Genomic DNA, 11945 nt, shown 5'->3' with positions numbered 1-11945 from the left:
GTCCACTTATTCTGCGAGTCTAAGACTGAGTCAACTTGGCTTGAGTTGCCAAAGCCTGTCTCTCCCCCTCCTGTACTGCTTACCTGAGCTAAACAGAAGAATGGGAGGAAAAATGAAACTCAGCAAAGTTTGTCTTAACCTGCTCTGTTGTCCAACTGAGTTGAATGCTCTTGGCATTGAATGTTCAAAACTTTAAAAATAAGTATTTATTGGGATTAGTGGGTTGATATGGAAAGAGAAGAAAGTCGTGGTGGTTCCTATTTATTTCCTCCTCTATTTCACAGCCCTTGGAGTTTAATTTAGGTTGGAATGTTCTCATACTCTGTGCATCTCCAGATGGATGTGTCTGGCATTAAATGCCCTGATAATGATCACTCCTATGTCACCAACTTGATTTTATTTGGTACTCTTTAAATAAGGAGGAATCAGGTTGGTTTTATGAAATCTTGCAAAGTAAAAAGTTACGGCCACCAGAGCAATTCCACTTACCTTCCCCTCTCCCTCATTCATGTGAAACAGTGCCTGTTTCACTCCTCACTGGCATCCCATTGCCGCAAGTAGTTACAGCAGAAGAAGGGATTTGATTTCCAAGGGCTATTTACTCCTAAGACTATTATTTCAGAGAAGTGGTGGCCTAATTATTGTGGGCTTAAATATTTTATCATACTTAGGGAGATGAATTCTATAATGCAAGATTTTAACAACTCTGTGACCAGGTCTCGCTGACCAGTATATGAAGTCATCTCCTTTCATGTACTCAAAGTATTGCATTCTAAATTAAGACTTTGAATACAACTTTCACCCTTTTCCAAAGTGAAAATGTGTGTGTTCTCAGTTGCTAAGTTGTGTCTGACTCTTTGCGACCCCATGAACTGTAGCCCACCAGACTCCTCCGTGTATGGGATTTCCCAGGTAAGGATATTGGAGTGTATTACCATTTCCTTCTCCAGGGGATCTTCCCGACCCAGGGACTGAATCGGCGTCTTTTGTGTCTCCTGCATTGACAGGTGGATTCTTTACCACTGAGCCATCAGGGAAGCGCCAAAGTGAAGATTATTTCCATCAATCATTTTTTTTAGAAATATGCTTAAAGGAACTTGTCACATTTGCTATTAGTATTCCTTCTCTATCTCTGCAGTTAGGGTTATATTTCTACCACTCAATGGAAACTTCTTGCAAAAGTTACCTATAACTTTGTTTTGGTCTTCCTTTACTTCTAGACTTCTCTGAATCACTTAAAGTCTTTGACTGTAACTTTTCCTGGTATTTTCTCTCTCCTGTCCTCTATAACACGTCTTAAAATGTTAGTCTTTTTTTTTTAAACTCTCTGGCTGTTTTGTTTTTCGCTTTCTCCTTTTCTTGTTTTGCCTTGGAGCAGGTTGGAAGTTATGAAGAGGGATGACCTGGAGGGATTGCTGGCCAGAAACCAGCCGGGGGCAGAAGGGGGCAGCCAGGGCAGATGTCAGTAAGGACAAGGGAGAAGTGAAGATCACTCTGTGTGTTGGCACCGCATAGCCCTTCTGCGATTGTGGGCACAGACACAGCTGAAGTATGAAATGACCTGAACGGACGAAGGTTACCTTTTCACACCGTACAATGAGAGCTCAAAACAGAAATCAGATTAATTTGTGGAAATGAAGCTGTAGCTTGGGAGATACCAGCTTGTGGCCTGAGATTCAAGTTTACCAATTACAGCGCTTTCAGATTGCTCTCTCTTATGTGTATTTTGACCCTGAAAATATTATGAAGAAGACAAATCAATTATGGCTGCTTTCTAGAGTTAAGTGACTTTTCCAACGTTTGTGAAATCCAGTGACAGGAATTGGGTTTCAGGGCCTCTGCTCCGCCATGCCGTGCTCTTTCCACTGGACCACACAACTTCAGGGGTCAACAGCTTATTTCATAATTGTGAAGGAATCTAATGATCTGTCATCGGTGGGGCTAATGCCAAGTGAGAGCCAGAAGGGAAAGAAGCTGCCCTCGGTAGCAATAGATACTATATTAATGTCAAATACTTTCGAGTCAATACAGTTGACACAGACACCAATAGAGCTGATCGCTATGCTGTAAGATCTGAGTCATCCTACTTTGCCATTTTGGTGTCTAAGAATGATTGCTATAGGCTTCTAAAGAGGATTCTTGTGTTGAAGTTAACCTCTTGTGCAGCCTGGCTCATTTTCCAGGTAAGAGAACAGAGGTCCAGAAGAGTTATGGGTTTTATCAAGTGACAAAGTTGGCTAGTGGGAGAAACAGAGGCAGGACCCAGGTTTAAGATGGTGCATGTTCCCTAAAACTGAAATGGTACAATTGTTTCTATTTTGGCTGAGCTGCAGAGGCCAAAGGAAGTGCAAGGACCTTCAGAGCAGGTCAGATTTACTGCGTCCCAAGCTTCCTGGGCTGGCTCATCCCTCCCTGAGCTCTGCTGCCCATCGCCACAGCATTTCAGCGAGCCTGTTAGGGGGTGTTTGTGTTATTAACGTTTCCTTGGATAATCTGAATATTTTTAGCTTCTGAAGGAAGACTTTGTCTCAAAGAGCACTGGCTTAGGGTGTGGTGGCTGGTAAATATATCTTAAGTCTGTTGGCTTCTGGCTTTCATCATCATTTTCAAATATATAGTTTTCTGTAAAAGACTTGGAGGTCATACAATTTCTGCCAGTCTTATAAGGCATCCAGGTCTTAGACCCAAATAGTATTCTATTTCAGGATGACCGTCTAAATTGCTGGACTTCCCACTTGCCCATTACTCTTTTTTTTTTCATTTACTAATGCTTTTTGTTACTTTTAATTTCAGTCTCAATTATGTTTCCCCTGTTTCTGCTCCTCACTGCCCCCCAATACTGCATAGAGAGCTTACTTCATTCCAAACAAGGATTCTGTCTTAATTCATCAACCATGTGGTCAATTAATTAGCCTAAATCTTGAACACCTGTCAACTCTTGCTGAGTTGGCAGGTTCTTCTCCTTCCTTCCTTTCCTTTTTTAATGCTTTGTCTTTCTGACTTGTCGTTTGGGTCCCAGTGATGAATAATGTGGTTTTGCTGCAGGTTAGAGTGTTTTAAATTGAAATCTGAGCCTGTAGTCTCCATCTGTGTTTCATTAAAAAACAAGCAAACATATTAACAACCTTTAGTCTATCTTTACCTAGTAATCTATGTAATTTCCCAAGACTCAGTTTTAACTGTTGAAGTGTTGTTGGGGGGGTGGGTGGGTAGGTTTTGGCCATCATTGCTGAAATCCGGGCACTTAGCCCTAAACAAGCCTTCTTCTAGTGAGTGAGGAGAGTTCAGACCACGATTAGAAAACTGAGCAATCCCTCTGCAGTCATTTGTGTAAATTAATTACATGAGCTCTAAATTCTTTAAAGCTAATCTGAATGAGCGTGAGGTCTTTCACAAGGTCTGTATTACTTTCCTATATAAGTTTACCCCCAAATATTCAAAAATAGAATGTTCTGTGCCTTTTTATGATTCCAAGAGTAAGAACTATCCAAAAACTAACCATCTCCCTCAACTTCTGGATGGTTATTACTTTCAGAATATTTCTGATTTCATTTCCAAATGTAAACATTTATACTGTGATTAATATTCTTCTGCAAAGCGCCTGCTTATCAACAACCAGCAAGACAGATTACAAGTCTGAAAAATGTACTGTTAAAATAGCAAAGGTTATTTGTTAAGAACTTTTAAAGTTTTCAAATCCACTGTGAAATCTTCGTTGGGAGCTGGCTGGGGCTGGGCCCCCCTCTGGAAGCACACGTTGTACAAATGCCTTCTGACCTGGTGGAGTCACGTCCACCGGAGATTAATTTCCCACCTGAAGCTGAGAACAAAGTCATTTATCCTTCCTTCTCGTCCTTGGAAAAAATGGTCCTTTTGTTCATACTTTTATGTAAGGACTTCCCACCTCATCAATTCTGTCTAATTTCATCCTTTCTGTAGTGTATTTTGGTTTCTTGCTTCATGAAAGGCAGGTCCATTGAAGGGACTTTGGCAAGGAGTTCAGGTCGGAGACTCAATCCCCTTTTTTATTAGAGTGTCAGTATGGACAGGGAAGCCAAATCTAAAATCTCCATGTGACTTCCTGAGAAACTTCTGAGGGAAGAAACCAACAACAGAATGATATTGCACTTCTTTCTAATGAAAACCTTTATTTCTTAATACCTAGAAGAGACACAGATCATATCTTAAGGGTCTAGTTACCAACAACTTAACTTATGAGACTTGACTTTCTACATTTTGGGAAGATGCAATTTAACAGGAGGGGAAGAATATTTACTTAGGGATATGAAAATCTAGCTTGTCCTTAGATGCGTATTAGCTGTACGACATAGGATGAATGAATACTCCGGGCCTTTAGGTTAGATTACTCCAAAGTTTCCTGACAGCTATAATGTCCCATGACTATTCCACAATCATGGGGAGTATGGCAGGGCCCTTGTACAGCACAGAACAAATAGGCTTAGTAAACTTTTTGTGTGTCTATCTCATTCCCACCTCCTCCTCCCAGTCTTGTTTAAGGGAAGAAGATCTCAAGAGGATCCTGTAAGTATCTGCAAAACAATTTCCATATGCTATTTAGAGTTACGCTGTTATCATGGTTTTTAATTGGAAAGATTACTTCTTCCCAAGTCATTCTTTTTGACTTCTAACAGTGGTATTTTTTAGTTCTGTCCCTTGAAATATTTAATAAATGTCCTTCACAAAAAAGTTATGTAATGAAATAGATTTAGTGAACACTATATCATGCAGTTCTTTACCAGTTCATTTTGTTCTTTGGGCACCCAAAGTTCATCAGCGTCCTTCTGTAAAGACCCCTGCTTAACTGTATGTAACCAGCGTGATGGGCAGAGTAACATCTCTGAGTCTGCTCGTGTTCTAGTCTCGGAACCTGTTAATGTGCTTTACATGACAAGGGAAAATTACGGTTCAGTTCAGTTCAGTTCATTTCAGTCGCTCAGTCGTGTCCGACTCTTTGCAACCTCATGAATTACAGCATGCCAGGCCTCCCTGTCCATCACCAACTCCCAGAGTTTACCCAAACCCATGTCCATCGAGTCAGTGATGCCATCCAACCATCTCATCCTCTGTCGTCCCCTTCTCCTCCTGCCCCCAATCCTTCCCAGCCTTAAGGTCTTTTCCAATGAGTCAACTCTTCGCATGAGGTGGCCAAAGTATTAGAGTTTCAGCTTCAGCATCAGTCCTTCCAATGAACACCCAGGACTGATCTCCTTTAGGATGGACTGGTTGGATCTCCTTGCAGTCCAGGGGACTCTCAAGAGTCTTCTCCAACACCACAGTTCAATAGCATCAATTCTGTGGTGCTCAGCTTTCTTCATCGTCCAACTCTCACATCCATACATGACCACTGGAAAAACCATAGCCTTGACTAGATGGACTTTTGTTGGCAAAGTAACATCTCTGCTTTTAAATAAGCTATCTAGGTTGGTCATAACCTTCCTTCCAAGGAGTAAGCGTCTTTTAATTTCATGGCTGCAATCACCATCAGCAGTGATTTTAGAGCCCCCCAAAATAAAGTCTGACACTGTTTCCACTGTTTCCCCATCTATTTGCCATGAAGTGATGGGACCAGATGCCATGATCTTAGTTTTCTGAACGTTGAGCTTTAAGCCAACTTTTTCACTTTCCTCTTTCACTTTCATTAAGAGGCTCTTTAGTTCTTCTTCACTTTCTGCCATAAGGGTGGTGTCATCTGCATATTGGAGGTTATTGATATTTCTCCCAGCAATCTTGATTCCAGCTTGTGCTTCTTCCAGCCCAGCGTTTCTCATGATGTACTCTGCATATAAGTTAAATAAGCAGGGTGACAATGTACAGCCTTGACGTACTCCTTTTCCTATTTGGAGCCAGTCTGTTGTTCCATGTCCAGTTCTAACTGCTACTTCCTGACCTGCATACAGGTTCCTCAAGAGACAAATCAGATGGTCTGGTATGCCCATCTCTTTCAGAATTTTCCACAGTTTATTGTGGTCCACACAGTCAAAGGCTTTGGCATAGTCAATAAAGCAGAAATAGATGTTTTTCTGGAACTCTCTTGCTTTTTTGATGATCCAGCGGATGTTGGCAATTTGATTTCTGGTTCCTCTGCCTTTACTAAAACCAGCTTGAACATCTGGAAGTTCACGGTTCACGTGCTGCTGAAGCCTGGCTTGGAGACTTTTGAGCATTATTTTACTAGCGTGTGTTGCTGCTAAGTTGCTTCAGTCGTGTCCGACCCTGTGCGACCCCATAGACGGCAGCCCACCAGGCTCCGCCATCCCCGGGATTCTCCCGGCAAGAATACTGGAGTGGGTTGCCATTTCCTTCTCCAGCGCAAAAAAGGGAAAAGTGAAAGTGAAGTCACTCAGTCGTGTCTGACTCTTAGCGACTCCATGGACTGTAGCCTACCAGGCTCCTCCGTCCATGGGATTTTTCCAGGCAGGAGTACTGGAGTGGGGTGCCATTGCCTTCTCCATACTAGTGCGTGAGATGAGTGCAATTGTGTGGTAGTTTGAGCATTCTTTGGCATTGCCTTTCTTTGGGATTGGAATGAAAACTGACCTTTTCCAGTCCTGTGGCCACTGCTGAGTTTTCCAGATTTGCTGGCATATTGAGTGCAGCACTTTCACAGCATCATCTTTGAGGATTTGAAATAGCTCAAATGGAATTCCATCACCTCCGCTAGCTTTGTTCGTAGTGATGCTTTCTAAGGCCCACTTGACGTCACATTCCAGGATGTCTGGCTCTAGGTGAGTGATCACACCATCGTGATTATCTGGGTCGTGAAGATCTTTTTTGTACAGTTCTTCTGTGTATTCTTGCCACCTCTTCTTAATATCTTCTGCTTCTGTTAGGTCCATACCATTTCTGTCCTTTATCGAGCCCATCTTTGCATGAAATGTTCCCTTGATATCTCTAATTTTCTTGAAGAGATCTCTAGTCTTTCCCATTCTGTTGTTTTCTTCTATTTCTTTGTATTGATCGCTGAGGAAGGCTTTCGTATTTCTCCTTGCTATTCTTTGGAACTCTGCATTCAGATGGGAATATCTTTCCTTTTCTCCTTTGCTTTTCACTTCTCTTCTTTTCCCAGCTTTTTGTAAGGCCTCCTCAGACAGCCATTTTGCTTTTTTGCATTTCTTTTCCATGGGGATTTTCTTGATCCCTGTCTCCTGTACAATGTCACGAACCTCTGTCCATAGTTCATTAGGCACTCTGTCTATCAGATCTAGTCCCTTAAATCTATTTGTCACTTCCACTGTATAATCATAAGGGATTTGATTTAGGTTATACCTGAATGGTCCAGTGGTTTTCCCCACTTTCTTCAATTAAGTCTGAATTTGGCAATAAGGAGTTCATGATCTGAGCCACAGTCTGCTCCCAGTCTTGTTTTTGCTGACTGTATAGAGCTTTTCCATCTTTGGCTGCAAAGAATATAATCAATCTGATTTCAATGTTGACCATCTGGTGATGTCCATGTGTAGAGTCTTCTCTTGTGTTGTTGGAAGAGGGTGTTTGCTATGACCAGTGCGTTCTCTTGGCAAAACTCTATTAGGCTTTGACCAGCTTCATTCTGTACTCCAAGGCCAAATTTGCCTGTTACTCCAGGTGTTTCCTGACTTCCTACTTTTGCATTCCAGTCCCCTATAATGAAAAGGACATCTTTTTTGGGTGTTAGTTCTAAAAGGTCTTGTAGGTCTTCATAGAACCGTTGAAGTTCAGCTTCTTCAGCGTTACTGGTCGGGGCATAGACTTGGATTACCGTGATATTGAATGGTTTGCCTTGGGAACGAACAGAGATCATTCCATCGTTTTTGAGATTGCATCCAAGTACTGCATTTCGGACTCTTCTGTTGACCATGATGGCTACTCCATTTCTTCTAAGGGATTCCTGCCCACAGTAGTAGATATAATGGTCATCTGAGTTAAATTCACCCATTCCAGTCCATCTTAGTTCACTGATTCTTAGAATGTTGACGTTCACTCTTGCCATCTCCTGTTTGACCACTTCCAATTTGCCTTGATTCATGGACCTACCATTCCAGGTTCCTATGCAATATTGCTCTTTACAGCATTGGACTTTGGTTATTTGGTAAATTAAGGTTACAGATGGATTACTGTTGATAGTCAGCTAAGCTTAAGATGGTAAGATTGTCATGGCATATCAAGTGAGGCTAGTGTAATCACAAGCATCTTTAAAAGTGGAAGACAAAATCAGAAGAGACAGTTTCAGAATCAGAGGAAGACTTGACTGGTTGTTGCTGGCCTTGAAGATGGAAGGGGGTGACTTCTAGAAGCTGGAAAAGGCAAGAAAATAACTCTATCCTGGATCCTCTGAAAGGAACGCAGCCCTGCCAACACCTTGATTTTAACTCAGAGAAACCCACCTTGGACTCTGGCCACCAGAACTGTAAAATAATAAATATGTGTTGTCTTGACCCACCAAGTTTATAAGAATTTGTTACACCAGCCTTAAGACTTCAATACACATAATGTTTTCCAAAGTTATATGATCATCTTGCGTCCTGGATCTTGTGTCCAAATTTGGGGCAAAATTTAAGGGGAATGCTGGTTCCAGCCCCCTCCTTTTTTTTTCTTTAGATTAACCACATCCAATAGAAGTTTCTGTAATGATGAAAGTGTCATGTCTGAGGTGTCCAAAGTTCTCAACCTTGGGAGCTTCCTGGATATGACCCAGACCCTGTACGTGGAGGGCAAGAAGACACTGAAGAAAGAAGAGAACATTCCATACTAACAAGCAGGGAATTTTACATCTGAGGCTTGCATTGGACATCACAAGACAAGTAGATCTTGCCACGTGCTTGCCAGACCTTAAAAGTTTACACAGAGGACTTAACTGGGTTCAGCCACATACCCTGTGCAGATGGTCTCAGCAGCACCCCACTCTCCTGAGGCTTCGTCTTCAGGACAGGACGCGGTGGCAGACTATGCCTTCCAAGGACAGGGGAGGGGTCAGGAGCTTTCGATTGTTTGGGTCCAGGTCTCCAGTCAAATGGTGGCCATATCCTCCTGACGACCTCCTCCAGCAGCCGCTGAGGACCTGAATTGTGACTGGTGAAACTGAGGAACAGAAACTTAACTTTTAATTAACTTTAATTTCAATAGGTACATGTGGCTAGTGGCTATCATATTGGACAACATGTATTCAAATTCAATTGCCAGGCAGGATATATAAATATGAGAAGTTGACCAAATAAAAACAAGACAACAGTAGAAGTATTATGATGAGTGACACTGATCTTTGGCCTCAGTCTCCAGAGACTGGTGAGAAATAGTGGGGAACAGAAAAGACCCCGATGCTGGGAAGACTGAAGGCAAAGAAGAAGGTGGAGACCGAGGATGAGACGGTTAGACAGCATCGATGGACATGAATTTGAGGAAACTTGGGGAGATGGTGAGGGACAGAGGAGCCTGATGTGCTGCAGTCCATGGAGCCCCAAAGAGCTGGACACAACTTAGCGGCTGAACAACAGTCAGTTGTCGGGAGGAGGGAGTCCTCCGAGCATGTGCCTTGACTCAAGGGCAGGGCTACTCTGCTCCTCCGTCTGTGGGATTGTCCAGGCAAGAATACTGGAGTGAGTTGCCATTTACTTCTCCAGAGGATCTTCCCTGACCCAAGGATTGAACTCATGTCTTTTGCATCTCTTGCTCTGAGCCACCAGGGGAAGCCCTCTGCTCCTGCAGGATATTGCAATGAGGGAAAAAAACTTCTGATCAGAACAAATTCTGCAAGAGAAACCAATAATTTGGGTTCTTAGCTACTCTGATTTCTCAGAGTTTCAGATGAAAGCAAGCATAGCTCTGGGACACATCAACCTGTAGACCTCTAGCTTAGAAGTCCTGAACACAGATGATGCAGAAGTTGCAGAAATATTTCCATTACTTTACTTCTAAGGCCCCAGCCTGAGGAAGAGGAATATATTGGCATTCAGGTCAGGGCTGTTGTGTATGGTTGTATAGACTGGTATAGACTGGGCAGTGCCCAAGCACACACATACCATGAATCCTTGTTGACGTGGTCCACATGAAAGATGTATATGTTTATTAAGATAGTTTTTTGGCAGATAGCAGTAAAGTATTTTGTTCTTAGAAAGCCAGCACATTATGACAGTTTTCCAATAGTGGAAGTAAATTGCCTTGAAGAAATCCTTTATTGTTTGCTTTTTACGTATTGATTGGACTAGTGGCCACTGTCATAAGGAGAGGTATGAGTTCAAAGGAGAATATGTAGGAAGGCTGAAAATCAGATTAAATTCAGCCTTTTGAGCCTATTGTTTGTAAACGCTAAACTACTTTTTTTGCACATATATCAAGAGGAAAGGTCTGTATCTTTCCCCAGAGGGTGCCAGCTGCTGATCCCAGCTGAGAATTCCCACTTTGTTCCTCTTCTCAGAGAGCACTCCACTCTGCCGGTCCTGCAGGGGTTATGTGACGGACTCCTCTTCAGTCCGCGGCCTGCCAAAGGCACCCTCCCAGAGAAGCTGCTCGGTAGACGCCTGTTGACGGAACATTCTTCTTCTCATAGTTCCGCTACAGGCATCTTTGTTCTCTCCACTTCCACCTGTCTTCCCCTCTCAGCGCCTCTGTCTCTGCCCCTCTCTGCCCCTGCTTGCCTCCGAGGCTTCCTCAGTCTCTTCCTGCTGTCACCTCTCTTCCTGTCCCCAACCCCCCCACACCGTCTCCTCATCGCCTCCTGAGCCGCTTCCTCCTCCCTGTCTCACTTTTCCCTCACGTTTTACTCTGCTCTCACTATTTCTAGCTCTACCTTGGCTGTCTGTTCCCCACCAAAGAGCCTTTTGAATCTACAGAATTGAGGCAGCAGGCGGTGGGACACACTGACCTTAATTTTTCAGTTGTCTCTTTATCAGACGCTTTCCGGCTTCGCCTCTTTCCAAGGTGTGGATCCAGGTTGGAGAGGGACAGGCGCTCACAAAGACAGAAGTCTTTCTCAGAGCACCAGGGGGAGGCTGCTAAAAAGGCAGTGACCTTCAGCAGCGGGTGACTCCAGGGCGGGTCGCTTCCTCTTATTCTCTCTTTTTAATCTTAGGAAATAAGCTGGTTTTATCAAAGCAGAATTCCCTGCTGCAAATGAGAGTCAAACAGCTCCTTATTTAGTTTCCATGGAGTTTACTCTTCTTGGGTCAGAAGAACCATCCGGGGAGGTGAGTCTGGTCGTGATAGCTCACGGTGAACGTGTCAGACTCGTGACCTCTGAAGATTTACCTTCGGGACCAGGCACCAGGCTTGATCGCTCGAGAGCTTTTGTGTAGCAGAGTTTTGTTAACGTACAGAAAGCGACAGAGAAGGCTTCTGACAGAGACATCAGAGGGGCGGAGCGCGCTCCCCTGCTAGTCTTTAGCGGGTGTTTTACGTCTGTTAGGAACCGCGGATCGATAAGAGACGCACCGCGCGGCTGCTGGAGTCTCGCCAGGCCCCTCTCCCACAGCGCGCGTTTTTGAGGTGGGACGGCGCCATGAAGCAATCGGTATGAATACTGGTCTGTGGAGCTGTTATCAGCCAAAAGTTGGTCTTAGGTGGAACTCTTTCGAAGCAAATCCAGTTTCATTAACTTAGCTTAAGACAAACATTTCCATGAGAAAAACGCACTGGTTAGCTCACGGTTTGAGAAAAGTGAAGCTCAGGTGGAACCCGGTGTCGTCATGGCGACACGGAGTTTTCAGAGAAACAAATCCGACCCTTGTCCTTTGTTTCCTCCCGCCGCTTAAGGGAGAGAGAAAAAATGTCTGACGCTTGCAGCCTGAGTCCTCCGTGTGGAGACCCCAGGCCTTCCTGCCCGTTACCCTCTCAGCTGTAACTTCCCGCCAGCCCAATGCGGGAGACAGTAGGGCTGAGGACGGGCGACTGAGAAGGAAGCTGGCCGTGCCCTGCTGGCTTCCAGCCTCGCTTCCAGATTGTCAGCTGTGAAGAAG

The 11945-nt window shown here is 43.8% G+C and overlaps 1 long non-coding RNA gene across 1 annotated transcript; it reads right to left on the bottom strand.

Annotated features, from left to right (window-relative positions):
* Positions 1-6968: 6968 nt before the first annotated feature.
* On the bottom strand, positions 6969-11735 carry LOC145539687 (uncharacterized). The gene is made up of 2 exons (XR_014077906.1): positions 10856-11735; positions 6969-10511 (listed from the first exon to the last, which is right to left on the bottom strand). It is a non-coding gene; the product is annotated as an uncharacterized LOC145539687 (long non-coding RNA).
* Positions 11736-11945: the final 210 nt, after the last annotated feature.

This window comes from Giraffa tippelskirchi, chromosome 2 (genome assembly GCF_054371585.1).
Source record: "Giraffa tippelskirchi isolate mGirTip1 chromosome 2, T2T-mGirTip1v1.2.pri, whole genome shotgun sequence".
NCBI lineage: Eukaryota > Metazoa > Chordata > Mammalia > Artiodactyla > Giraffidae > Giraffa > Giraffa tippelskirchi.
Note: the sequence above shows the minus strand (reverse complement) of the source record. Positions and strands in the feature narration are given on the sequence as shown.